Genomic DNA, 17,484 nt, shown 5'->3' on the forward strand with positions numbered 1-17,484 from the left:
TTTGGATTGACATTAACTGGAGCTCAAACTGAAGTAATTCAATCGAGAAAACATTAATTATGCATGAGTCTCTGCAATTGAGTCAACGAGCTTTCTTGTTTGATGACCATTGCTTGAACATATTGATACAGATATTTATGTAAAGAAAGGATCTGTATAGAATTTGTATTTTGTTTTCGATGGACTTGCTGAGGGAAGAGATCCTTCCTTTGAAAGTTGTAAGGTTACGCATTTTGGATGTCGATGGACTCGCTGAGGGAAGAGTTCCTTCCTCTGAAAGTTGTAAGGTGACGCATTTCCGATGTCAACTTAATAGGAGGCATTTAATTCTTTGGCAGGTTGTTACTAGAGTTATTGGCAGATTTTCGTTATCGTTTGGCTGGGAAGCAATTGGATAAAGTCATTGTTGTTAGAATATGTTTAGAAATATGTTGGAAGCTTTGATACCATGTACATGTCTGTAATATCTACATATCTGTAATGGGACATTTTGATTTACCACCCATTGTTTTTTTTTTTTCCACTTGTTATGCCCTGCTTTATAACATATATAACTTTGTTTTTAGCACACACCAAATGGAAATAAATAATGTCCTTGTGCTCAGTCACCTTTTTTCCCACTTTGTTATCCCCTGCTTTATAGCATATTCTAGCACACACCAAATGGAAATAAATAATGTCCTTGTGCTCCGTCACCTTAATTGGTGGATGCTCCTAGAGGGTTAGATAGAAAATTTCAGTCACCCTAACTAGTGAATGCTCTTAGAGGGTTAGAAAATCTCAATTGATGAAAGCATACATAACTTTGTTTCTAGCACACACCAAATAGAAATAAATAATGTCCTTGTACTCAGTCACCCTAATTAGTGGATGCTCTTAGAGGATTAGATAGAAAATCTCAATTGATGACATGTTGATTACTTATTAATAGGGTTAAATAAGATTTATTTATTCTTCATGAAATTAAAGAGAAAAACTAAATTTTCATGATCGTGAATGAATATTTTTTAACTCATATTTAATTAACACTTATTTCCATTTCGTACGTATATTATTCAATTCAGATTTAATTCACATTTATTTCCATTTCATGGGTATATTATTCATGACCTTCGTGAATGGAAAGGTGAAGTGAAGGGACTTCTTTTTTCATGAAAACAAAATATCCATTCAAGTTGAGTTGTGCTTGTTATGAGTAATTTTGATAAGGCAAAATTTTTGTGTGCTATTGTTATGAGTAATTTTGATAAGGCAAAATTTTTGTGTGCTATTGTTATGAGTAATTTTTATAAGGAAATTTTTTTGTGTGCTATTGTTATGAGTAATTTTTATGAGTAATATAGATGCTTACTTATTTAAAGATAGTTGTTTCAATGTAAGGAAGGGATTGCAAATAAGTGAGTGCACATAATAAATAGAACAACAAAAAACATCTTCAATGTTTTCTTTGGTATTATGCAGACACATTTTTCCATTGGGCTTTTATAAAATGTTTGACCCCTAATGAAAAGTTGCATGTACAAAGAGTTATAAATGCAAGTCCTTCTGCATGCACATCAGTCTACGAGTTTCTCGTTGATTTAATTTGAAATGCTTTTCTTGCAATTCCTTTTCTCTAGAGTCTGATATTCTTTTAACCATACAAAACTATCATGTAGTTTGTTGTAATTTATGTTTGAATTTTGTTGTAACTTGAAATTTGGTCACTAACTATGTCCCGGTTTTTTTTGTTGATGATTGTTTCAAGGGGTTGTAGAGTATGAATCATGTTATTGTATTTAATTTGAAGTGTTGTTCTTACAACTCCTTTAATTTAGTTTGATATGAAGTCAACCCCGCAAGACCGTGATGTAGTTCGTTGTAATATATATTATCTAGCAGTTTGTGAAATCAAACTCATCTATAAGACTGATTGTGCTTGTTTTGGTTGCTGGCCGCGTAAGACTGATTGTGCTTGTTCTAGTTGCTGGTCGTGTCCAATTTTTTTGGTTGATGCTTGTTTGAGGGGTTCCTGGTATGCGTATCGTATTGATTACTTTACTATGCACTATTTATGGTTATTTCTCTTTATTGCCTTTGGTTATGGTCCTTTCTAAAGGTATCATATTGATTATTTTACTATGCACTATTGATGGTTATTTCTCTTTGTTGCCTTTGGTTATGGTCCTTTCTAATGGTGAGTATAATTACTGGACAATGTTCATGGATGATTTGTATTGATATGCAATCAAAAAGTTATTTTTTTGAATATTACATTATATCGAGAAGTTGCTTGGAAGATTTTTGAAGTTGGCAGTCTAATATATATAACTCGTTTTAAAACTATGGGAGGGCTCATGGATGATTTGTATTAATATGCAATTAATAGATTATATTTGAATTTGTTGCTAAATACCTAAACAAGTATGACATTAGCTAAACACCTTGTCATATAATTCATTGTAGTTCTCATAATGTTTCAGTGATGCCTCTTAGTTATTTTGTGCTTGTAGGTTGGACAAAGACCGAGACAATTGATTCACTGATGCACAAATTGGGGTATATGAGTCCTATTACTGATTCTCTTCACAAAATAGTTCACATCACACATTACCAGAGCACTCTCTCTCACCATGCATTGCAATCATTGTTAAATTTCTAAAGACAACAAGAGGAATTGCTCCTTTTATTTGATTGTGGGGTTTTTTCTTTTGAAATAGATTATTTCCTAAACATTAATACCTTTTGGTTATGAACACAAAGGATCATTAAAATGGTCTAGTGGGTTTGATTATTTTAGACTCCAAACCTTTTGCTAAGCTCATTTCCATTTCTTTGTAACACAAAAGGTATTAGTGACTGATAACACCTCTTTTAGAAACACAAAATGTTAATAATACATAATCAATGAGCCAATTGATTCCATTTTACTGAGTTCAAAAATTAATTATGGTTCTATTGCTTTTAAAATTGTAGAGTTGTATAAATAGGTTTTTTTTTGCTTCAATATCTATACAAAAATGATACATTCCACTTAGAAAGATGACAAAGGTTTTTGACATTGCTACAAATCTTGACCAAATGGTCGAGTACTACCAAATCAAACTTTTCCCTACACAGTTTTGAGTGAAAACTTTTGTTGCACCAAGTTCGACTTGGTTACCTACACAGTTTTGAGTGAAAACTTTTGTTGCAACCAAGTTCGACTTGGACTTGGTATCACCAAGTCTTCTAGTCGATATCAAACTCTTGCCTTTGAGTTCTTTCAAAATTTTCACATGTTTTATGAGGTTGACGTGCCGAGTGATTTTATGGATTCTTTTAACGAGTTTGAATTGAAATCCTACTCTCCAACGTCGTTGAGTTAGTTTCATAACTATGGTTTCTAGCTATTTCCATTTTCGTCATCTGCTCACAATTATTAGATATTCCATCTAATTTTTCTAACATTTTGAGTTTTTCATTTTATTGTATGTCTTCTTTTTAACTCCTTTCAAAGGTGTCATTAGATTTTGGATCGTTTATATTTTCTATTTTACTATAATTAATTGGCTTTTTACCTTGTTTCAACGGTGTAATTTTCATTGTTATTTAACTACTACCACTTAGAGTGTGCTCATGAGCAAATCCTTTTCATCTCATTAAAATAAGAGAAAATTCTCTTTTTACCTTGTTTCAACGGTGTAATTTTCATTGTTATTTAACTACCACCTCTTAGAGTGCGCTCATGAGCAAATCCTTTTCATCTCATTAAAATAAGAGAAAATTCTTTCAGTTCCATTAAATAAGTCAATTCTTCCAAGGGTTTGTTTACAATACTTTGAACCCCTATTAATATAAAAGTTATCATTGAGTGTACTCAATCAATAAATTTTCTAAGACATGTCATATTAAAAATGACCAAATACGACAAATTATGGAGTTAGATATAATAATATATATGCAAATATAAATCCAAACAATAATATGCACTTATAAAAAGTAAATTCTACCAAGTTATATATTTATTTGTTTCAACTATGTCACATATATAATAATATATATGCAAATATAAATCCAAACAATAATATGCACTTATAAGAAGTAAATTCTAATAAGTTATATATTTATTTGTTTCAACTATATCACATCTTCTATTACTCCATTCAACAACAATACAATAAAAATCATGAAATCAATTTGTTCTCAGTTTTTGTTGGTTTGATCTACAAAATTGAATCCTTGATGATTGGTCTTGATGTTTTTACGATTAATATCAGAAACTTTTATGAATTGAAGTCTATAGATTAATTTAGGAATAGCAAAAGTTTACATTTGCACTTCTAATTTCCCATCATCTAAAATCGCTATGCAATATTTGTCTTCATTTATGCTCTTGCAATTGCTAGTGTATTCCTCTTGTTGAATTGTTTGATTGATGTAACTCTTTGAACCAATTATTTCCTCGTCCACTACTTGAAGATTACTCTTACACCTATCTCTCATTCATTACAACCACATGGACAAAAATCCATTGTTTGCAGGTATCAAGAGGACAATTAGGAGAAAGTATTGTTTGATAAAACACATGTTTCAATAACAAGACATACAAAAACAATACATCTCTCCCTTCCTAGAATGAATTCAATGCATTTTATTTCTAACAGAGCTTTCTTTAAATATCGAATTGCATTTGAATGAAAATATTATGCTGATCAAATAAGATTTAAATGAAACTGTTATCTTTGATTTTATTTATTTTTTTATTTTTTTAACGGAGTCGGTCACTGATTTTCTATTCCATAAAAGAAAAGGGAGGCATGCTCCCTTACATCAAGTCAAAATGGATAGAGGCATCCTGGAAGAAAAACTGAGGGCAAACAGTCCCTATCTTCCATGCCCTTCCCCCTTTGTTTCTGATAATACCAATTGCACTATCCTTATAAATACATATGAATTGATTCAACATAAATTTACATTTACGTAACATAGAAAAATACTAGTGGAAGGACTTTGCAGAAAGGAGTGGGATGAAGAATTAGCAACTAATTTTTGTTGACTGAAGGCTCCTGCTGAGAATGAGGTCGGTTCTCGCTACTTTGGTAGTTAGAATTTTCTCTCGTCTGATTGATTAGTAAACTCTTCAGGTAGATGATAGTGTCCTCCATGAGCTTGCGTGGGATGAAGAATTAGCAACTAATTTTTGATAGGTGAAGGCTCTTGCTGAGAATGAGGTTGGTTCTCGTTGCTTTTGGTAGTTAGTATTTTCTCCCGTCTGATTGATTAGTAAACTCTTCAGGTAGATGATAGTGTCCTCCATGTGCTTACACTTGTGTTTTAGGGCTACAATTTCTTTCATCTGCTCGTCTAGCAGTCTCTCGAGAAAAGAATTCTCGGGTTTGGCCTCAAATTTTAGATCCTTAACCATTTCTCTTATCTGATCGATTGTTTGCTTTGCAAACTGCACAACTCTCACACTTTGGAACATTTGCCAACAGATTCCATTCCATTATTATTGAGGGAAGTGGACGACCACACCAGAAGGGAAATACAGGGGCAAGAGGCAGTAGAGAGGAGGGACGGAAACTTCCACAAGAGGTACCTACTGAGATTGACAACAACAAATGAGCGGAATACAGAGAAACGAAGACTAAAGAGTCTCTTGAGAAGCAATGGGTTAAGCCAAAAAGTTATCCTTGATGATTACTTAAAATGCAAGTAAAAATAATTTATTAAAATGAATTAAATTTAATAATAATACATATAACTAACATACCTCAAAGCATGGTTTATTTATATGATTTCAACTATATATATATTTTGCAAGGGAATGAAAGGATGTTTCGATGTTTGGTAGATGGAACTGTGAAGGAAATGATGGAGCTCTATAAAAAATATTGGCTGCAGCCTGATGCAGGCTAGGGTTAGGTCACTTTTTCTCTGCCGCGATTGAAGCCGCGACGGAACCATCCGCTTCGATCAAGACCTTGCCTGTTACCACTTTTGCCGTTACCATCTTCTCCCAACACACCTGAGGCGGCCCTCTTGTCTGTTATTGTTTTTTTGGCTTTGCAGCGAACCTTCGACGAACGACATTTCATGGACCCCTGGTAGTTGGCACGTCGTTTTCGCTGTCGGCTACGGTCATGGACTTTGACCAGGTAGACTATACCGAGGATCCTTTGGACTTTGTTTCCATCTGGACGACATCTCCTCCTTCGATAACGGAAGGGACGTTTCCCCAACATCCCCGGTTTGCATGATGTCTTCTCCCAGATGGTCCCATTGCCCTCGCCATCTGTTTTGGGACCCTCCTGTTCGGCTGCACCCTTGCCAGAGGACCCTCCCTCATGGTCGGTTTCCACTACCCTCCACCTTCGTCGGCAACCCTACAGTTTGTGGCTAGCTGCATTAGCCTGGACCCCTTCATTTACCACCCGGGTTACTATACCCTCTGGTCGACATCTCAACCCATTTCCCCTCTTCTACTCCTGAAGGGTGCTCCCTTGTTTTACCCGACGGATCCGATGCCTCCCACCTTTGGAATTTTTGAAGGTAGTCCATCGGAGATCGAAGCGAATTTATCTGAGCACCACTCGGATGAACAGAATCCCCCTCTGGGAACTTCTCGGCACGACGATAATGCAAAGTGCCATAAGCAAGGGAAGAAGACAAAGTGTGTGAAGGAAAAATACCAGAACATTACTCTTCGTCTTGGCAAAGACATACAAATGGGTGAAGCACTGGATACAACTGATAGGGTTTTAGTTGGCCGGGTGCAAGGACGAAACTACTCCATGACCAGGCTCAAACAGTGGACTGCCGAAATATGGGGGCACATATTGACAGAACTCCCTTTTGTTCAAGCACTAGTTAGCGGATGGTTTGTGCTCTGCTTTGCAAGGTCTGATCACACAACATGGATCCTATCCAAATTCTGGCACATTGAGCACACCCTTATGTTGCTCAACAGATGGTGCCCTCTTTTCGACCCTGAGAGGGAGCAGCTTGGTGCTGGGTCACTGTGGGTTAGACTCCTTGGACTTCCCCTACACTTCTGGTTCGAGGATATATTCCGCTGTATTGGGAATGCCTTGTGAACCTATATAGAACATGACAACTCATATCTATCTTTGGGCAATATGTCTTTGACAAGGATTCTAGTTCACCTCGACACAATGGAGGGCCTGGAAGAGCATATCACTGTGCACTGGAAACAATACACGTTCATCCAGATTCTTGATTACGAGGGTGTTTCATTTCGATGCAGGAGGTTCCACAAGGTCGAGCATTTATTCAAGGAATGTCCACTGAACAAGTCAGCCAAATCTTCGGATCACCGGACGACGGAACCCATCATAGACACAGAGGTACCTGATCATTAGGCGACTACCAGCTCTGCTCAGAAAAAGGCGGTCAAAGAGACTCCGAAGAAGCGCGACAATGCTCCCATTCGGCCTCCCTCTCCTCCTATGACCAGGGCCCGAGCGGCTGCTGCGGCTACGCTCTCTTCGGGTATGTCTACACCTTGCTCTTTCACTTTTTCCAATTCATCTAGTGCATCTGCATTTGTCTCATCTGGACAACATTGTTTTGTTTCTACTATTCCGTCTCCTCACTCTTTGGCCTGCCCTCTGAACCCACCCCCTCCGACTATCTCTAGCACCCCTCCCTCCTTCCCTAAGCTGACCATTTCTTTAGATTACTCCATCGACTCTGATTCTGGGAATCGATCTCACCCCTACAACCTCCGATCACTACACCGGTCTATGCCTCTGGACTCCATTGGCATCGGGATTATATCCCCCTCCATCCCCACTAAACCACCTTGGGGCAGACCATCATCCCTCTCCAAGGCCAAGCAACAGGCGGGCATGGATGTCATCGCGGGTCGTCAACTAGCAATTGACTAGGTTCTTAGAGCATAGAGCACCCTGGTGTCTTCCCCCTCATGAAGCTGTTCTCTTTTAAATGCAGAGGGTTAGCTAGTCCCAACAAAAAAACTAGCATTCCGTAGGCTCCTATGCATTGAATGGGTGGATGTCATATTTCTTCAGGAGACTCTGGGTTTAGCGGAGCCCATTTCACACCTTCTTGAATCCATGCTTCCTAGATGGAATTTTCATGCCCTTGATGTTAATGGGAGGTCCGGAGGCATCGCGATGGGTTATAACTCCAGGACTATTAAATTGATCAATATCTGGGGGGATCTGGATTCATTGGGGCAAACCTATTCACATCTGAACTAGGTATTGAAATCAGAATGATCAATGTATATGGTCCATGTCAAAATCGGGCTTTCTTCTGGGAGCATCTGCTCAGATCCAGCCTCCTGCAAGTGGATAATCTTATTCTGGGAGGAGACCTTAACTTCTCCATTGGATATTCAGAATCATGGGGACAAAACACACAGATTGATTCTCTATCGGATTTCTTCGAGAATGTGTTGGAGGACCATGGCCTTATAGATATTCCATCAGCCAGATTACAACCCACCTGGAGGAATAGAAGGACTGGGGAAGCAAGGCTGGCCAGAAGATTAGACCGCTTCCTCCTAAAAGAACGACTCCTGGGAATGGGGTGTAACTATCAACAGTGGGTTGGGTCAGGGGGTTTGTCGGATCATTCGCCCATATACCTTGATATTAGTGGTTGAGTCAACAAGCCCAAAGCACCATTTAAGTTCAATGCTACATGGTTAAAAGATCCTGACTACATCAAGCTTGTTACAGACTATTGGAAGACCCATCCTCCTGGTGCGGGAGGTAACTTATCATAAGGTTTTGCTCACAATTTAAACAATCTGAAGCGCCTCTCCATGAGATGGGCTCATAACAAGAGACTGTGCGAGGATGAAGTCCTGAGAAACACTAAAGCAAAGATTACTACCATGGAAGATGAACACGGGAGGGGATATCTAACTCCAAAGCATAAGGAGAGGCTCACATCCCTTGTCTCCCAAAGGGACAAGATCCTTAAAGACAGAGAAGAGTCATGGAGGCTCTAGAGTAGAGCCATCTGGCTTCAAGAAGGAGATGACAATACTAAATTCTACCACAAATTCGCCAATGGCCACAAAGCAATCAACACCATATGGAAAATGACTAATGAACAGGGCATTAGGGTACATTCCTTTCAACACTTGGCCCCTCTCGGTACCTCACACTTCAGGCAACTCTATAAGGTCCCTCCCAATGCAACACTGGCTGAAATCATAAGGGTGGCACAACTATTCCCTCGTTTTGTTAATTAGGAGGATGCTGAGGATCTCAATAAGCCTATTTCAATGGGGGAGCTTGATTCTACTTTGAAATGGTTCAAGAAGGACAAGAGCCTTGGACCAAATGGATGGTCTGTGGAGTTTTATACTGCTTTTTTCGAGTCATTGAAGAGCGCCGAATCTCAGGACACATGCATGAGGCCTTCAATTCCACTTTCATCGCGCTCATCCCAAAATTTGACAACCCCGACTCTTTCAGTGATTTCCGCCCTATCTCACTTTGGAACTATATTTATAAAGTCATTGTGAATCGCCTCCGCCCCATTTTATCCTCCCACATCTCCTCTGAACAATTTGCTTTCCTTCAGGATCGTCAGATACATGAAGCTGTAGGTACAACACAAGAGGTCTTGCATTCCATTAAGACAAAGAAGCTGAAAGGTATGATACTCAAGGTAGATCTCTCAAAAGCTTTTGATCATGCTAGCTGGTTATATATCAGAATGCTTTTAACTCATTTAGGTTTCCCCATGGCGTTCATCAATTGGATTATGTGTTGTATAACAAATGTATCTTTCAGTGTCCTCATAAATGGATCGGCTTCTCCCTTCTTTCACTCGAAAAGGGGACTCAGGCAAGGATGCCCCCTCTCCCCTCTATTATTCCTGCTCATCATGGAGGGTCTTAGCAGGCTCATTTTGGATGATCACAGGATGGGGTGCTTACAGGGAATCAAGATCTCAAATAACTGCACACTGACTCATTTACTCTTTGTAGATGATGTCTTGCAATTCCTCAATGGTGGTATTGGGGACCTGTCAGGGTTACAAAATATCATGGCCATATTTGGTACTGCAACGGGTATGGAGATTAACAACATAAAGTCTACCATCACCGCTTCGGGTTGCTCGCCTCATGAAATCCAATATGCTCTCCACAGGTTTCCATTCACTCTCCATACCCTGGATGATGGACTAAGATATCTTGGATACAGACTAAAACCCCACTGCTACAAAATTGTTGATTGGATATGGTTGGTGGCCAAGATCGAGAGAAGACTAAGTATATGGCATCACAAATATCTTTCCAGAGCAGGCTGACTGGTCCTCATTAAAGCAGTTCTGGAGGCCACACCTGTCTACTGGATGTCCCTAGCATGGATCCCTAGGGGAATTCTCTCCAGGATACAAAACCTATGTTGCAGATTCCTTTGGAAAGGTAAGCAAGAAGGAAGGATATTTGCCTGGGCTCGATGGGAATTACTAGCCCTGCCCAAGAAGTGGGGTGGTTGGGGTATCAAAAGTCTGACACACTTCTCAACTGCTCTGGCTGCTAAATGAGATGGCAACTAATCACCTCTTGTAGCTTATGGACGAGGGTGGCCTATTCGAAATACATTTACCCCCACAACATTCTAGAATGGATCAGACACCCCTCATGGAACAGGACATGTATATCCATCATATGGAAAGCGGTACTCAACTCCCTGCCTCTCATTAGGGACAGGATTACTTGGAAAATACACTCTGGCTCCTCGGTGTGCATTGGATTGGATCCTTAGATTGGCAATGGCAACTCACACAGGCTCCCACAGGAATTAATCACGATGCTCAACAATGCTGGCATCACACATATAGATCACATTGTGGATCCTGAAAACACCACCCTCTTCCAACAAGCATGGAAATCTGCTCATTGGCTAAATCTCCCTCAAATTTGGCATCACAATTGGGATTCATACCTCTCGGTCCTTGTTGAATCACACATCAAGATCACAAAGGGCAACGACGAACTTGTTTGGGCTCTGGCAAAACATGGACTATATTCTCCCAAAGAAGGATATCTCTACATGTACACGGACCATCGATCACCAATATTAGAGCATTGGTGGAGCCAGCTGTGGAAACTTAAGGCACCTCCCAAAACACGATTGTTCATGTGGACAGTGCTCAGGAACAAGGCCCCCACGGGGGACAATCTCATGAAGCAAGCTTTCCACAACCCATCTTGGTGTTGCTTCTGCAAGAACAACTCGGAATCCATCGACCACCTCTTCCTTTTCTGTCCAGTCACTGTGGACCTCTGGCTATCGCCTCTCCTCGCCACCCAAATCCCCAGCCGATGGCAGGGAATATCTGTCCGAGACGCTTGGCAATCTTGGTGGGCATTGGCAAACCCGATCAAAACTCAAAACCTTTCTCTCCTCATCTGTTGGGCCATCTGGTTAGCTCGAAATCAACTCATTTTCACGAATAACATACCAAACTGGCATACCATCTCTGCCCGCATTCTGGCAACATTTGGTGCTTTTTAAAAAACATTGGTGTCCTTATTTGTTGCACTCTATCATTTTACCACCTTTGCTTACTGCATATTTTGCATTGGAATGTCAAAATCACCTTGCTTGCCACAATTGTTATGTAATTCAGTTTCTTCTAATGCATTTGACATTCTATTTCAGTCTTACACCTCTTGTGTAGATTGACCATTCATATCCAATTCCAGGATCATATTTGGATAAAAAAATCATCTAGTCCCATTTACTCATTGATTTCCATCTCTTTTTGACCTCCATTGAGTAAGATTCAATGCCCTTCTCAATTAATTAATAATGAAAATATACCACGATAAAGAAAATCTACCATGTCTCACAGATGAAGCCTATATCTCACTTTGGTTGACTAGGAATACTTAACAAATTGAGAAACTAAATATGTTGTTAAAACTCTTATTTAATAATTTGGGGAGGTGATAGACTTGATGTTGTACTCAATGACCAAGGGAAATAGCTTGGGAATTAGATAAGGGTAGTGGCAAATTGATTCTCTGCAATGGAACATGAGATAGAAAGCTAGTGGAGGACGATCCAATTTCTATAGGAATAACTAGCAACACAGAGGGTAGTGTTATATGAGAATTGGATAGGGGTAGTGAAAGTGGATGCCACATGGGTTTATCTGCTAGCCTTATCACCTAGGCAAGCAGAACCCTTCTTCTCTACTCCAATCAACAAAATTGTAGTTAAATAAACTTGGTAACAATTATCTTCAAAATTTAAATTACAAGGAAATCAAAATCTTCAAGTACAAATTACAATAAAATAAATAAAAAATCCATAATACAGATCCATCTTTTAAACTTTAAAGAGATGAAATGTGAAGCAAAAATTTCAATGCGACTTATTCTTTATATCATTTTTTTCTTAGCTATTTTAAATTTTGTTCTAAAAAGCAATACATATATTTTCTTTTTCCAAACTTTAAAGAGATGAAATGTGAAACAAAAATTTCAATGTCAATTATTCTTTATATATTTTTGCCTTAGCTATTTTAAAGTTTGTTCTAACAAGCAATAAATCTATCTTAATCTACTTCAAATCCATAATCCATCTTAACCTTAAAAAGAGCCTCAATTTCAATGCTTTTTATTCTTTGAATGCTTAAATTGCAAAAAAGTGTTAACATAATTAAGATATTCTGTAACATAATGGTGAAGCCAAATTATAATGCATTGACGAAACTCCAATGTAGAAAAGGAATGGACTTCTTCATGCATTAACTTCACAATAAATATATTGACCCACTCACGGTGAGGCATTCATGCCAAAAAAATTGCAAATTCTACTGTAACATAAGGGTGAAGCCAATAATGCATTGACGAAACTCCATAAGCTTCTCCATATGTTAACTTCATAGTGAATGTATTGACCCACTCACAGTGAGGCATTCATGCCAAAGAATTGCAAATTCCAATACAGTGAAAGGTTCACTTAAATTGCTTAAATAAATCATATATATTATTTCTTCCTTAATATAATAAATCATGACCATCGAAAAGAACATAGTCATCTTCAAAAAAAATTCCCAAATTCTCATCAATATTCCTTTACATTTACAGAAGAGAAGTTAAGGTCATGATAAATCAACTTATTTTGACACAAATTCAACTAATTGCATACATTCTACCAATGGCATACATTTTGATGCCAACTTCACATACCAAGACAAAAACGCTACAACTATTAAGTCATGAACCTTGTTTACCAATGGCATACATTCTGATGCCAACTTCACAAGCCAAGACTAAAACGCTACAGCCATTAAATCATGACCTTTGTTTATTCATCTCCAACTTCTCAAACCTGAAAATTCATTACGTCATTGAGTTCCTTAACCATCCATACATAAAAGCAAATCGAAGGCTCAACCATAAAAGGATCATATCTACAAATAACGAAGTTATAATTGGTCTATTTTCATAGCCACATATTGTTGTGTGAAATTGAATGGTTTTCAATTATAATTTAGTAGTAAAATGGATAGTAAATTAATAAGAGAAAAAAAATCATATATCTAATCACTGCAACCTAATAAGAATGAAATGGGAAAATAAGAAAGCTTAAACCTACAATATCTGAAGTCATGGTCCTTAGTTCCACTCTATCTCTACTAAGCATATGCGTTGTTTCACTTATAAATCAAGTATGTAGACGGAAATTTCCTTGCTGCAGCAAGATAGAGGAAGCTCTCCTCACACACAAGTACAAAATCTCCTATTATCATTCTTCAAAAGAAGAGTAGGTCATGATTTGTTGAATCATTCTTGCTCTCTTTTCAATGTTGCACTTCCATTTAGGGAAACATTGAGGTGAAAACAAATTAACGTTGTCAGTGACAAGAAGATTGAGGTGAAAAAACACTTAACGTTGTCAGTGACAAGAAGATTGAGGTGAAAAAACACTTAACGTTGTCAGTGACACTTCTTTGTTTAGAAGGCATTCACTGCAGCGGGTCTCCAAAGATATTCTTGCTCTGAGAATCCATAATGTCGTCTTCTTCATTTCTTTAGCTTTAGAATCACTTGTCTTTACAAACCAATTAAATATAGTCTTCATGCAGGCTAGACAATGCGAAAATCTGGTTGAGTTATTTTGTCAAACAATTGACCTCATATTGGACCATTAAAATCTCTGAGAGGGCAACCTCAGAGCTTATAGCTGGGAAAAATAACCCTTTCAATTTGAATCTTACATATTGAATCTTTTATCACTGGAGAAGACACCAGAGAGGCCATAATGATATGTTACAACAAGAACAGGGGAGGCTGCAAAGGCAGCAATCCATGTCTGCAGTTCCTAAGTTTTTGACATTAGATCACCTTAACGGCGTTGCATATAAGAGCTTAACAGAGAGGTCAGAGATCTTGACAATGTAAATGCGCATTGAATCGTTGATAAAACATAGAGAAAAGAATAAGATCTATAAGCCTTGCATCACCGGGGCATTATAGTTTATATTTCATCCAGGCAGACCAGTTGCAAACATGTGCTTCGGAGTGTATGGATATATCAGCATAATCCAAGCGATGACATTCTTGCAAGACTTAAAATTGGGTAAATTATATTCAATCCAATCATACAAGCTAGACAATGGGAAAAAGTTTCCCCCAAAGAACTTATCGGCCCGAGATGTTATCTGCTGAAAAGGATAATCTGGGAAGTTTTTTTGCCGCATTCGGCAAACATTATCGAGACTGCAGTTACTACTTCCCCAAAGATGGTTGGAAGAGGAAGCAACCACCAATTCATTATGGCCGCATGAACAGATCTGTTGCAGTTACATTTTAGGATTTTTTTTGTCTGTGCTGTGCAGGTAAAATCCCCATCCTCAAATTTAATTATCCCCATTGGTTGTCCTGGCAATGCTGGCCAATTATGTTATTGCCTTTTTGTTTATTAATTTTCCTGAATTAATGCAATACAAGGGAAAAACCAGAGTCGCCATTGACGGTGGTGAACAGTTGCAAATTTGTGGCCTGCAACTGTGGGTTCAACTAATCTTCCTCCTCCTCAGATGTAAAAATACCAGCTGGGGTCTCTTATTCATGGAAGACAGATCCGTTCTGGTCGGGATCCGTTTGGGGGAGAACTGATTCTGTCTCCAATTCACAGGAGTTGGGAAACTGCGATCCCTGCGACGCCGGTGAAAATATAGCGGCAATCACAAAATGGGACTTCGAACTTGAACCAGCGAACCTGGACCTGTTTTCCATTTATATTCTTCAGCTCAGGAGTGTCGCCTAGTTTTTTTCTTCAAAATATCACATATACCAAATAAGTGAATTTAATTAATCATTTAAAAATAATTAAAATAAAATAATATATATAATTATTTTTGGATGGTAAAGGAAAGGAAGATTGGATTGATTTGATCGATATTTGATCTTTTGTGATGCATATTGAGTATAATATAGTGAATGTATATAAATAAGGTGTATTAAAGTTTTTGAAATATTGTGTAAAAAGTGAATAGAAGGCCATGTAATTTATGTCAACTAAACAATCAACATTTATGTCAACTAAACAATCAACATCTATAAATTAAACTTGTATTTAATATAAATTAAGGTAATTAAACATGTATTTAATATAAATATATATTTAACATGTATATGAACATAGTGTATCAAAGTTTTTGAAAATTGGTATTAAATCAAGGTAATAAAATATATATTTAACATGTATATGAACATAGTGTATCAAAGTTTTTGAAAATTTGTATTAAATCAAGGTAATTAAACTTATATTTGATCGATATAATTATATATATTTAATATAATGTAGATAATTAAACATATATATATATGTAATGTAGTAAAGATATATGAACATGGTGCACCAACTGCTAATCAATTTACTATCTCATGTTAGCAAAAGACACCACTACCTCATGTCTATTTTTATTGGGATATTAAGGTTCATATGTTGATGTGAGTCATATCTCTCATTCAATGTGGGATATTTTTTTATTTACTAATGTTAATGTGGGATAACTTTTAAAATAAAAAGATACTTACATAGTAGAAACAAAATTCTAAGAGATGGATGATTATTTATTTATTTAGTTTTTAAGGTCATTTCATGCTTAAGACCATCTTAGAAAATAATTATTGCTTTAGGTAATTTATATTGCATTCTCATGCACAACCTATTATTCTACAATATGTTTTGGGACAAGTAATAATATAGTTAAATTCTAATTTGCAAACAATCTAGATTGGAGGAATTAACTTACAAGGACATTTTAGCGGTAAGTACTAGTTGAAAAAAATGGGGTTTGAAACTTTCAAAGTCATTTTGAGGTTTCAAAGGAGAGTTTTGTGCTTGCAACCTTTGGAACTTTAACTCACACCCTTGAGATTGACCTATACTTCAAGACCTTTTCAAATGATGGGATAATCGCCTCAATCGAAGGTTCGCATCTGCAAGTTATGCCTCCCAGAAGTTGACCTACCTTATTGACCATCATGGTACAATTGGAGGCCATATCAACCCCCATTACTCACAAATGTGAGACTAACAACATGTGGACTTTCAAGATAATTCTAGAAGGTTCAAAACCTTATCACAATTTAGGGTTGAAAAAAGTAAAAAACCTATTCCTAAATAGCTATCGAGCAATGTTAAATACCAAGTTGCTTTGAAGAGTAGGGGTTCCAATCTTTTGGATTTTAGTTTTTCCATAGTTAAGCAAAACATTTGAGAGTGGTATTTTCAGATCATAAGAAAGCAAGAGGATATTGTAGAAGCCATTTAGGCCACAATGTCAAAAAGGTAACTCTATACAAGTTTCAATGCCTTTGGACGTTTATTTTTATAATTGGAGCAAAGAGACAAGAGAATAAGCCGCACCTTCTAGCCACGTTCTCTCCTGTGTTGGGTTTCACTAAATAAATCCTATGTTAATTTGTGTATATGGTGGTTTTATGTGTCTGTTCTTTCTATTGCTTATTCTAGTTATTTGACCAATTCAAACAAAGTTAGTCTCAAATCCAAGGAAATAAATCTATACAATCTTATATTTTATAATATTATGAGATCCTTTCTAAAAAAATTTCCCAATGGACTATTCACAACAATTTATAGATCAACAAATAAAAGTAACGTTTAGACTATTATGGTTTATAATGAATGAATGTATTCATACAATGACTTGTAGTGTGAAGACAAGGATGTAGACCATTGAGATACATATACACAACTAAAAGGGAGAAAGAGGGAGAGTGAAGTTGCCACTTGCTTTCACTACAAAGAGTGAAACCCTAGGGTAAGACAAAAGAGAGTGGGAAAGAGAGAGAAAACTATTAGGTTAATTTGAATGTTCCGATTTAATTTACATTTATGTATGGGTGTAGATGATTAAACTACTTAACTTATAACATAGATTAAGTTTTAAAAGCAAATTAGCAAATGAAAATGAACCGATTAGGGTTGATTACTGGATATTTCCTTTAGTACAATATAAACC

Source organism: Pinus tabuliformis, chromosome X, assembly GCF_031772625.1.
Source record: "Pinus tabuliformis cultivar Carrire ecotype Pingquan chromosome X, CPIR1, whole genome shotgun sequence".
NCBI classification, from domain to species: Eukaryota; Viridiplantae; Streptophyta; class Pinopsida; order Pinales; family Pinaceae; genus Pinus; species Pinus tabuliformis.